Source organism: Bombina bombina, chromosome 5, assembly GCF_027579735.1.
Source record: "Bombina bombina isolate aBomBom1 chromosome 5, aBomBom1.pri, whole genome shotgun sequence".
Taxonomy (NCBI): Eukaryota; Metazoa; Chordata; class Amphibia; order Anura; family Bombinatoridae; genus Bombina; species Bombina bombina.
The window spans coordinates 21,008,601-21,019,113 of NC_069503.1; positions in this window are offsets into that span (position 1 = coordinate 21,008,601).

A 10,513-nucleotide genomic window follows, 5' to 3' on the forward strand; every position below is an offset into this window, starting at 1 on the left:
CCCAGCCCCACACTTCTAAGGGTCATCTAGCTAAAAGGGCAGTTGGAAAGCAGACTTCTGACAGGCCCTCTGCTAAGTTAATTACCCCTCCCAGGATGGCTGCCCCTATAGTTGAAGGAGTGGTTGGTGGAGTGGGGAGTCAGGATGAGGCTAGGGGTTCCCCCCAATTAGCTCCCAGTCACCAGCAGGCCCAGACCTCATCTAGTTTACCCTCCCTGCAATCCCCTGGGCTGCCTGTTTTTAGTCACTCTAATAGTGACATTGCCCCCAACATGGCGATGCTCCCTGGCGCGGCCTACACACTTCCTGGCCACTGTTCTAGCGTTAGCCCAGTCCCTGGCAACCATTCTGGGGGCATGGGGGAACTGCTGCAGGGCCGGATGGTGCAGGGCTGGTGGAGGAGGCGGGCCGTCAAGCCGGGCCTGTGGGAGCGCCTGAAGCTAGGCCAGGATTTAGGCCACGCCCCCACACGTGACATGCTCAGACAGTGGAGAGCGTGGCCGCGATAGTGGGCGGCAGCAAGTTAGGAGCAGGCCCATCTCGCCTCATGGAGCCCCAGGTAAGAAAGAAAATGGCTTTGGATGTTACCGGAGGGGGGATGCAGGGTGCAGGCCACGTGGGCGGAGTTATCGGAAGCCAGGCAGAGGGGATAATTCAGCAAACGGTGGCTTGCAATTGCATATGAATGAGCCTAGTGGGGGGAGAGTGCTTGAATCGCAGGTTATTAGAACTGCTGGCAATGCAGGGGAACCTAATTCTAGGGATGGCTGCATGAATGCCCCCAATACAGCTTAAAGGGGGGCTGCCTGTTTGGATGTGAGTGGTATGGAGCAAGGGAATGCACAGTTTGGTACTTGGGGTATACCTGGGCATAGTGCTGGCAGCAGTATTTTCAATTTGGGGCAAATTGTGGTGGCCGCTATGGGCATAAGTGGTGCAAGGTTTGACTGGTGGGGGTGGTGCGCCAGGTTCATTATCTTCCTGGATTACTCCCCATCTTTTTGCTAACCCACAGGTGGGGCGCAGTGATGGAGCAGCGGCATCAACTTCAGGGATGGCGGGAAGGACTGGAGGTGCCTCGCAGCAGCCCAGCAGTTCGGCTACAGTGGCAGATGCAGTACCATCTACACCTGGAGGGTCTGGACAGGTACCGGCGTCCGGTGAGTACCCAGCAATTACACTTACACACGCTGTTAGGAGCTCTTCTTCTAGTGGGTCATATTCAGAATCAGAGGTAGATAAGGATCTGGGTTTGGTAGGAAAAGGGCAGCAGAGCATGTTTAAAATGATTTTGAAAATGTTGGCAGCGCAGGCTCAGCGCAAAGGTGGTAGCACTCCCGCGTCAGCTGACGCGGTTGTCCCACTGAATGCAGGGAGTAACATTCCTACAATGGAGGTAGCGGGTGTCACGGAAGGTGGCGGCGCAATGGGACACGTACCCATGTTTGGTACATTCCCTATATGGTCATTTGAAAGCTAAGATGGTGAAAAGAATTCAGGAAGGGCATTATGTTAACGTGTTTGAGCTATCTGTAGAGGCCATTAGGGATAAGGAGAGAGCAGAAGACGGCACGGGCCCCAAGAGGGTCAGAAGGCCGGAGACCTATGAGGAGTGGCAAAAGTGTTTTCTGGTGCCGGCAACTTGCTACGTAGACAGATGGCTGTTGCAAGGGCACAACCTTTTCAAGTACGTGGATACTATTGAGAGCATCCATAAGAGGTTTAAGGAGGGATTATGGCGTGACTACGACATCTTTCAGGAGAAAAATGGTGGGGAACCCGCTCCTCCACTTTGGCACGCAGGACATACACCTGTGGTCGAAGATGGGGTCTGAGCAGTCCGACACCCTCGGCAGGGAATCGTCCAGGAACTCCTTGCTCCTTTCCGCGCGCAAAGCGTCGGAGTAGAGAGTGTTGGAAGTTCCAGGATAAGCAGTGTGAGAGGCGCAAACTGCTATGTAGAAAGAGAGAGACCCCACAGTTGATAGGGCAGGCCCTAAGGGTGGGGTTGGTAACAAAGCCCCCCAACACCCCTTAAGCCAGAAGCCATGGTACCATGGCTGGCACGCTATCCGGATCGGGTAGCAGCGGGGATATTAAGGGCGGGGTTGTTTGAGGGTTTTAAAATTCTGGTGTTGCATAAAGTGGTGGGGGCTACGGTATGAATTTCCACAGGTGGTTTGGGATAAAATTAGGAAGGAGGTGGAGCTGGGGAGTGTCCTGGGCCCCTTCCCAGTGCAGCCATTCCCTGACTTGGCCGTATTCCCTCTTGGCGTGGTGCCCAAAAAAGAGCCAGGAAAATCCAGGTTAATCCACCACCTGTCCTACCCAAAAGGGGCGTCAGTTAATGACGCTATAGATCCCGAAATTAGTACTATACATTATCAATCCTTTGATGATGCAGTAAATTTAGTGAGGCTGGCGCTCTAAAGTCCAAGCTGGATATAGAATCAGCATTCAGACTGCTCCCCCTCCATCCATCTTCCTTCAAACTTATGGATTTTAAGTTGGATGGGTTTTACTACGTAGACAGGTGCTTGCCTATGGGCTGCTCCCTGGCTTGTGCTCTCTGAGTGTTTCAGTTCCTTCCTGCACTGAGCCGTGCAGGAGTCGGCTGGAGTTGGGGCAGTGGCCCATTACCTAGATGATTTTTTATTAGTGGGTAGTGCGGATTCAGATGACTGTGAGAGCTCCATGGCGGTTATGAGGTCCATGATGAGGAAATTTGGGGTGCCGCTAGCGGAGGAAGAAATGCAGGGCCCCTGTACATGCCTTACATTCTTGGGGATAGAGATAGACTCTGTAGCCAAGGAATACCGCCTCCCTCCAGAGAAGGTACAGAAATTACTTAAGGAGGTCAGGGCCGGTGGCCTGTGCGGTATCCATTTCGCTCAGAGAGCTTCAATCCCTTCTCGGCCTGCTTAATTTTGCAGGCAGAGTCATTCCCATGGGTCAGGTTTTTAATAGGAGGCTCGAGGAACAATTGAGAGGTCCCCAGCAGGGGAGGAAACGTTTTAGAGTCACAGCTGACATGAGGGAGGAATTGCAGGTTTGGGACAGATTCCTGTTCCATTTCAATGGCATTTGTCTGTGGAGGGCTGATCCAATCTCAAACCAGACTTTGCATCTGTTCACAGATGCTTCTGGGGGGATTTGGTTACGGGGCTTATTTAGAAAGCGAATTGAGCGCGGCTCCATGGCCACCTGAGTGGCTGTCCGGGGGTCTTACAAAGAACTTGACATTGCTGGAGCTATTCCCTATTGTTGTGGCCATTGAGTTGTGGGGAACTAAATTGGCCAATAAGACGGTGGTATTCTGGACGGACAACTTGAGTGTGGTATACGCTATAAATCGATTGTCCACTTCCTCTCCAGTGCTGGTCAGATACCCGAGACATCTTGTTCTGCACTGTTTACAGCACAATGCTTGTTTTTTGGTGCGTCACGTCCCCTGGGTACATAATGTAGTGGCAGATGCGCGGTCCAGGTTTAGATGGGATGGGTTTTGTAGGGTAAGCTCCACGGGCGGCTACATTAGATTTCCCCTACCCCTTATTTCTCTGGCAGTATCTGGGCGTCCGTCATTCCTTTAGTGAAAGCTACTCTGGCTCCCAAGACCTGGAAGGCATACAAGTCTCATTGAAAGGGATGGGAGTCTTTCTGCTCGCAGAGGGGTTACATCATTCATCAGGCAGCACAGGTACAGGTGTTAGAATGGCTTGCGTGTTTGAGACAGGAGTGTGTGACAAAGGCGACCGCTCAGAGCAGACTTTCAGCGATTGCCTTTTTCAGTAAGGCTATGGGCATTCCAGAATTTGCTAACTCCTTCCTGGAGAGACAGGTGCTCAAGGGGTGGAGTAGGGCTGAAGTTAGGTCCAAAAACAATAGGGAGCCTATTACTCCGTTATGGCTGCATGAGTTAGTTAGGGCTTTAGTGGCGGTGTGTATGTCCAACTATGAGGTGACGTTGTTCAGAGCCGCTTTTGCGCTAGCAATGGCAGGAGCATTGCGCCTGGGTGAATTGGTAGCTTCTGCTAGAGCGGAAGGCACTGGGGGTATTCAGTATGACCATTTACATTCCTCAGAGGAGGGATTTCTTCTCTTTTCCCAAGGTCTAAGACAGATCAGGAGGGAAAAGGGGCTTGGCTGCCTATAGGCAGGCATGAAATAAAAGAATGCTGCCCGGTGGATAGTTTGGAAGCTTTCCTGAGGGTTAGGCCCTCGGAGCCAAAGGAGCGCTTTGTGCATGAAGACTCCTCTGCGCTGTCCCTGTTTCAGTTCAAGAAAGTGCTCTCAGTGGCGGAATCTAGTTTCTTGGATAAATCGCACGTAGCGTCTCATTCATTCAGAATCGGTGCCGCAACTAGTGCCGCGGCTCGAGGGTCCTCCGTTGGGGAAATTAAGTGTTTGGGTTGGTGGCGATCAAGGTGATTTAGAACGTACATTAGGCCTTTGAAGAAGGACAGCTAGGTCCTTCCTAGGGGGGAGGGCTCAGCCTATTTGTTTAGTGGCAGTCTACGCCTGCATCGCGGTGGGATTGCAGTTTGTTATTGTCTCGGCCGCCTTTCGATAATTATCGTCTACTGTTGTTTTAGGGAAGGGCTCTTCTCCGGTTCGTGTGTGGATCGTGGAGCACTCATTTGTGCATTGGGCAGCGATCAGGGCTTTGAAAACTACAGACGGGCAGCAACTTGGCTTCCCTTCCTCTAAGGCTGCCGTTCAATGGCTGGGCCGCAGGGGCCTAACATGGAGCGAATTGCCTTCACTTCTACAGGAAGCTCATAGGAGGTGGGGTCAACCAAACTTGTTAGTATTGCATTTGGGGGGTATTAATTTGGGCTCCCTACCGGCTTTAGATCTTATCAAGAGAATGGTGTCAGATGTAAAGTGGCTGTGTGCTTGGATGTCAAATGTTAAAGTAGGTTGGTCCAATGTGGTCGCACGACTGCATTGGAGATATATGGTGTCCCAGAGAGGAGCCTATAACGTGAAGAAGAAGGTGAATAGGGAATTGGGGAGAGCGGTCACGGCCCTCAGTGGTTTTGTAATTAGGCATAAACGTATTACGGCTGACAACAAAGCCTTATATCGCCCTGATGGTGTCCATTTGACCAATACGGGGTTGGACATGTTTCTTGCAGACCTAAGGAAAGCATTGTTAGATCAGGTATGAAAAAAACTAAAAAAAAAAAATTGTATATCATAAGGATTGTTGGTGCGTCAGTTATGGTTGGCGGCAATAGTGGTACTCTGTTCCTCTTGTGGCGGTCGGTCAGGGCCTTGTAGCGAGCAGTCAAAATGAGGAGTGGTGGCCAGGGAGAATGGGGAGGGGTGACGCGCACTAGGCACCAGTCTAGGAGTTCCTCTCTCCAATGAATTGCAGCCGAAGATCTCCAACAACACAGCCATTCTATCTGCTAAAGAGCGTGAGCAACTCAAAAGGGACCTTGACCGTCTGTCGATAGGGGGTTAATTCAGATTAGTGAGAAGTGCCGCCAACGAGTTAAGAACTTTTACAAAGTTCAAGTATTAAAGTTGCCTAATACTATTAAATAGTTATTAAAGTTTACATTTTAATAAACGTGATTGGTCTTTTCTTCCCAAAAAGGTGTTGTGTGTTTTATTGTTAGAGTTTAGTTAAGTAAACATAACAACGTAATAGGAGGTTTATCCCTTAGTAGTTGTAGCAGGTTTGGTAAAAAAAAAAAAAAAAGTAGTTTTTTTTAATTATATTATTATTGCCCAGTTACAGCAACTTAGCCTTACATAATGTAGCTCTCCATTAGGACATCAATCTTACACTAGCACCCCCTCCTTCCCCCATCCCCCCTGCTTACATTTACAGGGCTGTAACTCTGTCAGGCACCCTGTGTGAAACGAGAGATTGAGCAGAGATAAATGATATCTCTGTATTATTTCCAGGACTGTTAGCCTCCCTGCACTACAGTCCAACGGCCACTTCTAAGGAGCTGTGTAAACACTACTACCGGACATGTTTTAAATACGAAGGCCTTGATTTACCAAAGCCCTACGGCTGCAAGTTCTCACAAGAACTTGCTCGCCGTAATTTATCAAGCAGCGGTTACCAGACCTCTTCGCCACCTCTAAGGTGGCGAAATTCAATCTCTGTGGTCGAGTCCGATTGAGGCGATTGACAGCTCCTGCCTGCTCGTGATTGGCTGTGCGCGGGCAGGGGGCGGGATTGCACGCGAGCGCAAAATTGTGCTTGTGTGCAATGGTGATTACCTGCGGGTAATTTCGCCCCGCCACAGGCGAGCTGAGGCATACAGGGGTGCGTATACGTGCCCCTGTATGCCTCAGATTTGATAAATCTAGCCCTATGTCTTTATCCTTAGCCCATTCAGTCCCTGTAAAAAAGGCAGCAGTGGACCACTAAAAGATTACCTGAATTTTTTTCTACAAAGAAGCAGCCTGCTTATCCACACTGCCACCGTAAGTCCAAGCTAGTTCCTTCCTGTTCGCAGTGTGGGAAAGAGGGAGAGGAGGGTGCACATCATTGGCAGTAAGGAGTGAGTAGTGTGTTACATCACACTGTGGGGCAGCATCACTCACTACCGCAGCTGCGAGCATGCATTATTGGAGGATTTTTAAGACACTACTGCCCAGTAATTAGAAAGAAAATAAAATACCCATGTTACTGCTGCAACCCGGTCATCAGCTTCTCTAAGTTTGCACCCCCCGCTGGGGTGCCTTTAGCTTACTGGAGCTGACTGTTGTTAGGGAAAGGGGACTGTAAGAAAGGGGTGTGGTAGCCTGGGACTAAAGGGACAGTCAACCCCAAAATTGTTCTGAGATATAGATATATATATCTCTCTATCTATATCTCAGAACAATTTTGGGGTTGACTGTCAGCTACTGAAGTGATGCTCCCTACCGATGCAGTTATGTTGATAGCGCAACCTGTTGCTGCAACTGCGAGGGCAGGAGGAGAGACAGAGCGAGCACAGGACAATAGTAGTGATCTGACCAGATCAGACAGTGACACACTCAGTCACAGAAGTGCCGCCCCCTCTTAAGTGCTGCCTGGAAGACCGTTTCACCACTTTAAACGCTGACACGCTTCAAGGCTTACATTCACTCACCCCTGCTTAAATTCCACTCGCCAATAGTGAGTTGGCAAGTGGAATTGTTGAGCCCTGTAAGAACTTACCTGATAAATTAATTTCTTCATAATGGCAAGAGTCCATGAGCTAGTGATGTATGGGATATATATTCCTACCAGGAGGGGGCAAAGTTTCCCAAACCTCAAAATGCCTATAAATACACCTTCCACCACACACATACCTTAGTTTAACGTATAGCCAAGTAGTGAGGTGTAGAAAGGAGTAAAAAAAGCATACAAAAAAAGAGGAACTGGAAAAAAAATAATTGTGCTTTTATACAAAAAAAAAATATAACCACCAAAAACAGGGTGGGCCTCATGGACTCTTGCCATTATGAAATAAATTAATTTATCAGGTAAGTTCTTACATAAATTATGCTTTCTTTCATGTAAATGGCAAGAGTCAATGAGCTAGTGACGTATGGGATACAATACCCAAGATGTGGAAGTCCACAGAAGAGTCACTAGAGAGGGAGGGATAAAATAAAAAAAGCCATTTCCGCTGAGAAATTAAATCCAAGCAAAAAATAAGTCTCTTATAAAAAAAACAAGAAAAAAAAAAAAAAACACTTAAAATATAAGCAGAATAATCAATTACACAGCTGCCTGAAGAACCTTTCTACCAAAAACTGCTTCAGAAGAAGAAAATACATAAAAAATGGTAAAATTTTGTAAATGTATGCAAAGAAGACCAAGTTGCTGCATTGCAAATCTGATCAACTGAAGCTTCATTCTTAAAATCCCAAGAAGTGGCAACTGATCTGGTATAATGAGCCGTAATTCTCTGAGGCGGAGACTGCCCTGCCACCAAGTAAGCCTTGTGAATCAAAAACTTTAAAAAAAACATAATTTATGTAAGAACTTACCTGATAAATTCATTTCTTTCATATTAGCAAGAGTCCATGAGCTAGTGACGTATGGGATATACATTCCTACCAGGAGGGGCAAAGTTTCCCAAACCTCAAAATGCCTACAAATACACCCCTCACCACACCCACAAATCAGTTTAACGAATAGCCAAGAAGTGGGGTGATAAGAAAAAAGTGCGAAAGCATATAAAATAAGGAATTGGAATAATTGTGCTTTATACAAAATCATAACCACCACAAAAAAAGGGCGGGCCTCATGGACTCTTGCTAATATGAAAGAAATGAATTTATCAGGTAAGTTCTTACATAAATTATGTTTTCTTTCATGTAATTAGCAAGAGTCCATGAGCTAGTGACGTATGGGATAATGACTACCCAAGAAGTGGATCTTTCCACACAAGAGTCACTAGAGAGGGAGGGATAAAATAAAGACAGCCAATTCCTGCTGAAAATAATCCACACCCAAAATAAAGTTTAACGAAAAACATAAGCAGAAGATTCAAACTGAAACCACTGCCTGAAGTACTTTTCTACCAAAAACTGCTTCAGAAGAAGAAAATACATCAAAATGGTAGAATTTAGTAAAAGTATGCAAAGAGGACCAAGTAGCTGCTTTGCAGATCTGGTCAACCGAAGCTTCATTCCTAAACGCCCAGGAAGTAGAAACTGACCTAGTAGAATGAGCTGTAATTCTCTGAGGCGGAGTTTTACCCGACTCAACATAGGCAAGATGAATTAAAGATTTCAACCAAGATGCCAAAGAAATGGCAGAAGCTTTCTGGCCTTTTCTAGAACCGGAAAAGATAACAAATAGACTAGAAGTCTTACGAAAAGATTTCGTAGCTTCAACATAATATTTCAAAGCTCTAACAACATCTAAAGAATGCAACGATTTCTCCTTAGAATTCTTAGGATTAGGACATAATGAAGGAACCACAATTTCTCTACTAATGTTGTTGGAATTCACAACTTTAGGTAAAAATTCAAAAGAAGTTCGCAACACCGCCTTATCCTGATGAAAAATCAGAAAAGGAGACTCACAAGAAAGAGCAGATAATTCAGAAACTCTTCTGGCAGAAGAGATGGCCAAAAGGAACAAAACTTTCCAAGAAAGTAATTTAATGTCCAATGAATGCATAGGTTCAAACGGAGGAGCTTGAAGAGCTCCCAGAACCAAATTCAAACTCCAAGGAGGAGAAATTGACTTAATGACAGGTTTTATACGAACCAAAGCTTGTACAAAACAATGAATATCAGGAAGAATAGCAATCTTTCTGTGAAAAAGAACAGAAAGAGCAGAGATTTGTCCTTTCAAAGAACTTGCAGACAAACCCATATCTAAACCATCCTGAAGGAACTGTAAAATTCTCGGAATTCTAAAAGAATGCCAGGAAAAATGATGAGAAAGACACCAAGAAATATAAGTCTTCCAGACTCTATAATATATCTCTCGAGATACAGATTTACGAGCCTGTAACATAGTATTAATCACAGAGTCAGAGAAACCTCTTTGACCAAGAATCAAGCGTTCAATCTCCATACCTTTAAATTTAAGGATTTGAGATCCTGATGGAAAAAAAGACCTTGTGACAGAAGGTCTGGTCTTAACGGAAGAGTCCACGGTTGGCAAGAGGCCATCCGGACAAGATCCGCATACCAAAACCTGTGAGGCCATGCCGGAGCTACCAGCAGAACAAACGAGCATTCCCTCAGAATCTTGGATATTACTCTTGGAAGAAGAACTAGAGGCGGAAAGATATAGGCAGGATGATACTTCCAAGGAAGTGAAAATGCATCCACTGCCTCCGCCTGAGGATCCCGGGATCTGGACAGATACCTGGGAAGTTTCTTGTTTAGATGGGACGCCATCAGATCTATTTCTGGAAGTTCCCACATTTGAAAAATCTGAAGAAATACCTCTGGGTGAAGAGACCATTCGCCCGGATGTAACGTTTGGCGACTGAGATAATCCGCTTCCCAATTGTCTACACCTGGGATATGAACCGCAGAGATTAGACAGGAGCTGGATTCCGCCCAAACCAAAATTCGAGATACTTCTTTCATAGCCAGAGGACTGTGAGTCCCTCCTTGATGATTGATGTATGCCACAGTTGTGACATTGTCTGTCTGAAAACAAATGAACGATTCTCTCTTCAGAAGAGGCCAAAACTGAAGAGCTCTGAAAATTGCACGGAGTTCCAAAATATTGATCGGTAATCTCACCTCCTGAGATTCCCAAACTCCTTGTGCCGTCAGAGATCCCCACACAGCTCCCCAACCTGTGAGACTTGCATCTGATGAAATTACAGTCCAGGTCGGAAGCACAAAAGAAGCCCCCTGAATTAAACGATGGTGATCTGTCCACCATGATAGAGAGTGTCGAACAATCGGTTTTAAAGATATTAATTGAGATATCTTCGTGTAATCCTTGCACCATTGCTTCAGCATACAGAGCTGAAGAGGTCGCATGTGAAAACGAGCAAAGGGGATCGCGTCCGATGCAGCAGTCATAAGACCTAGA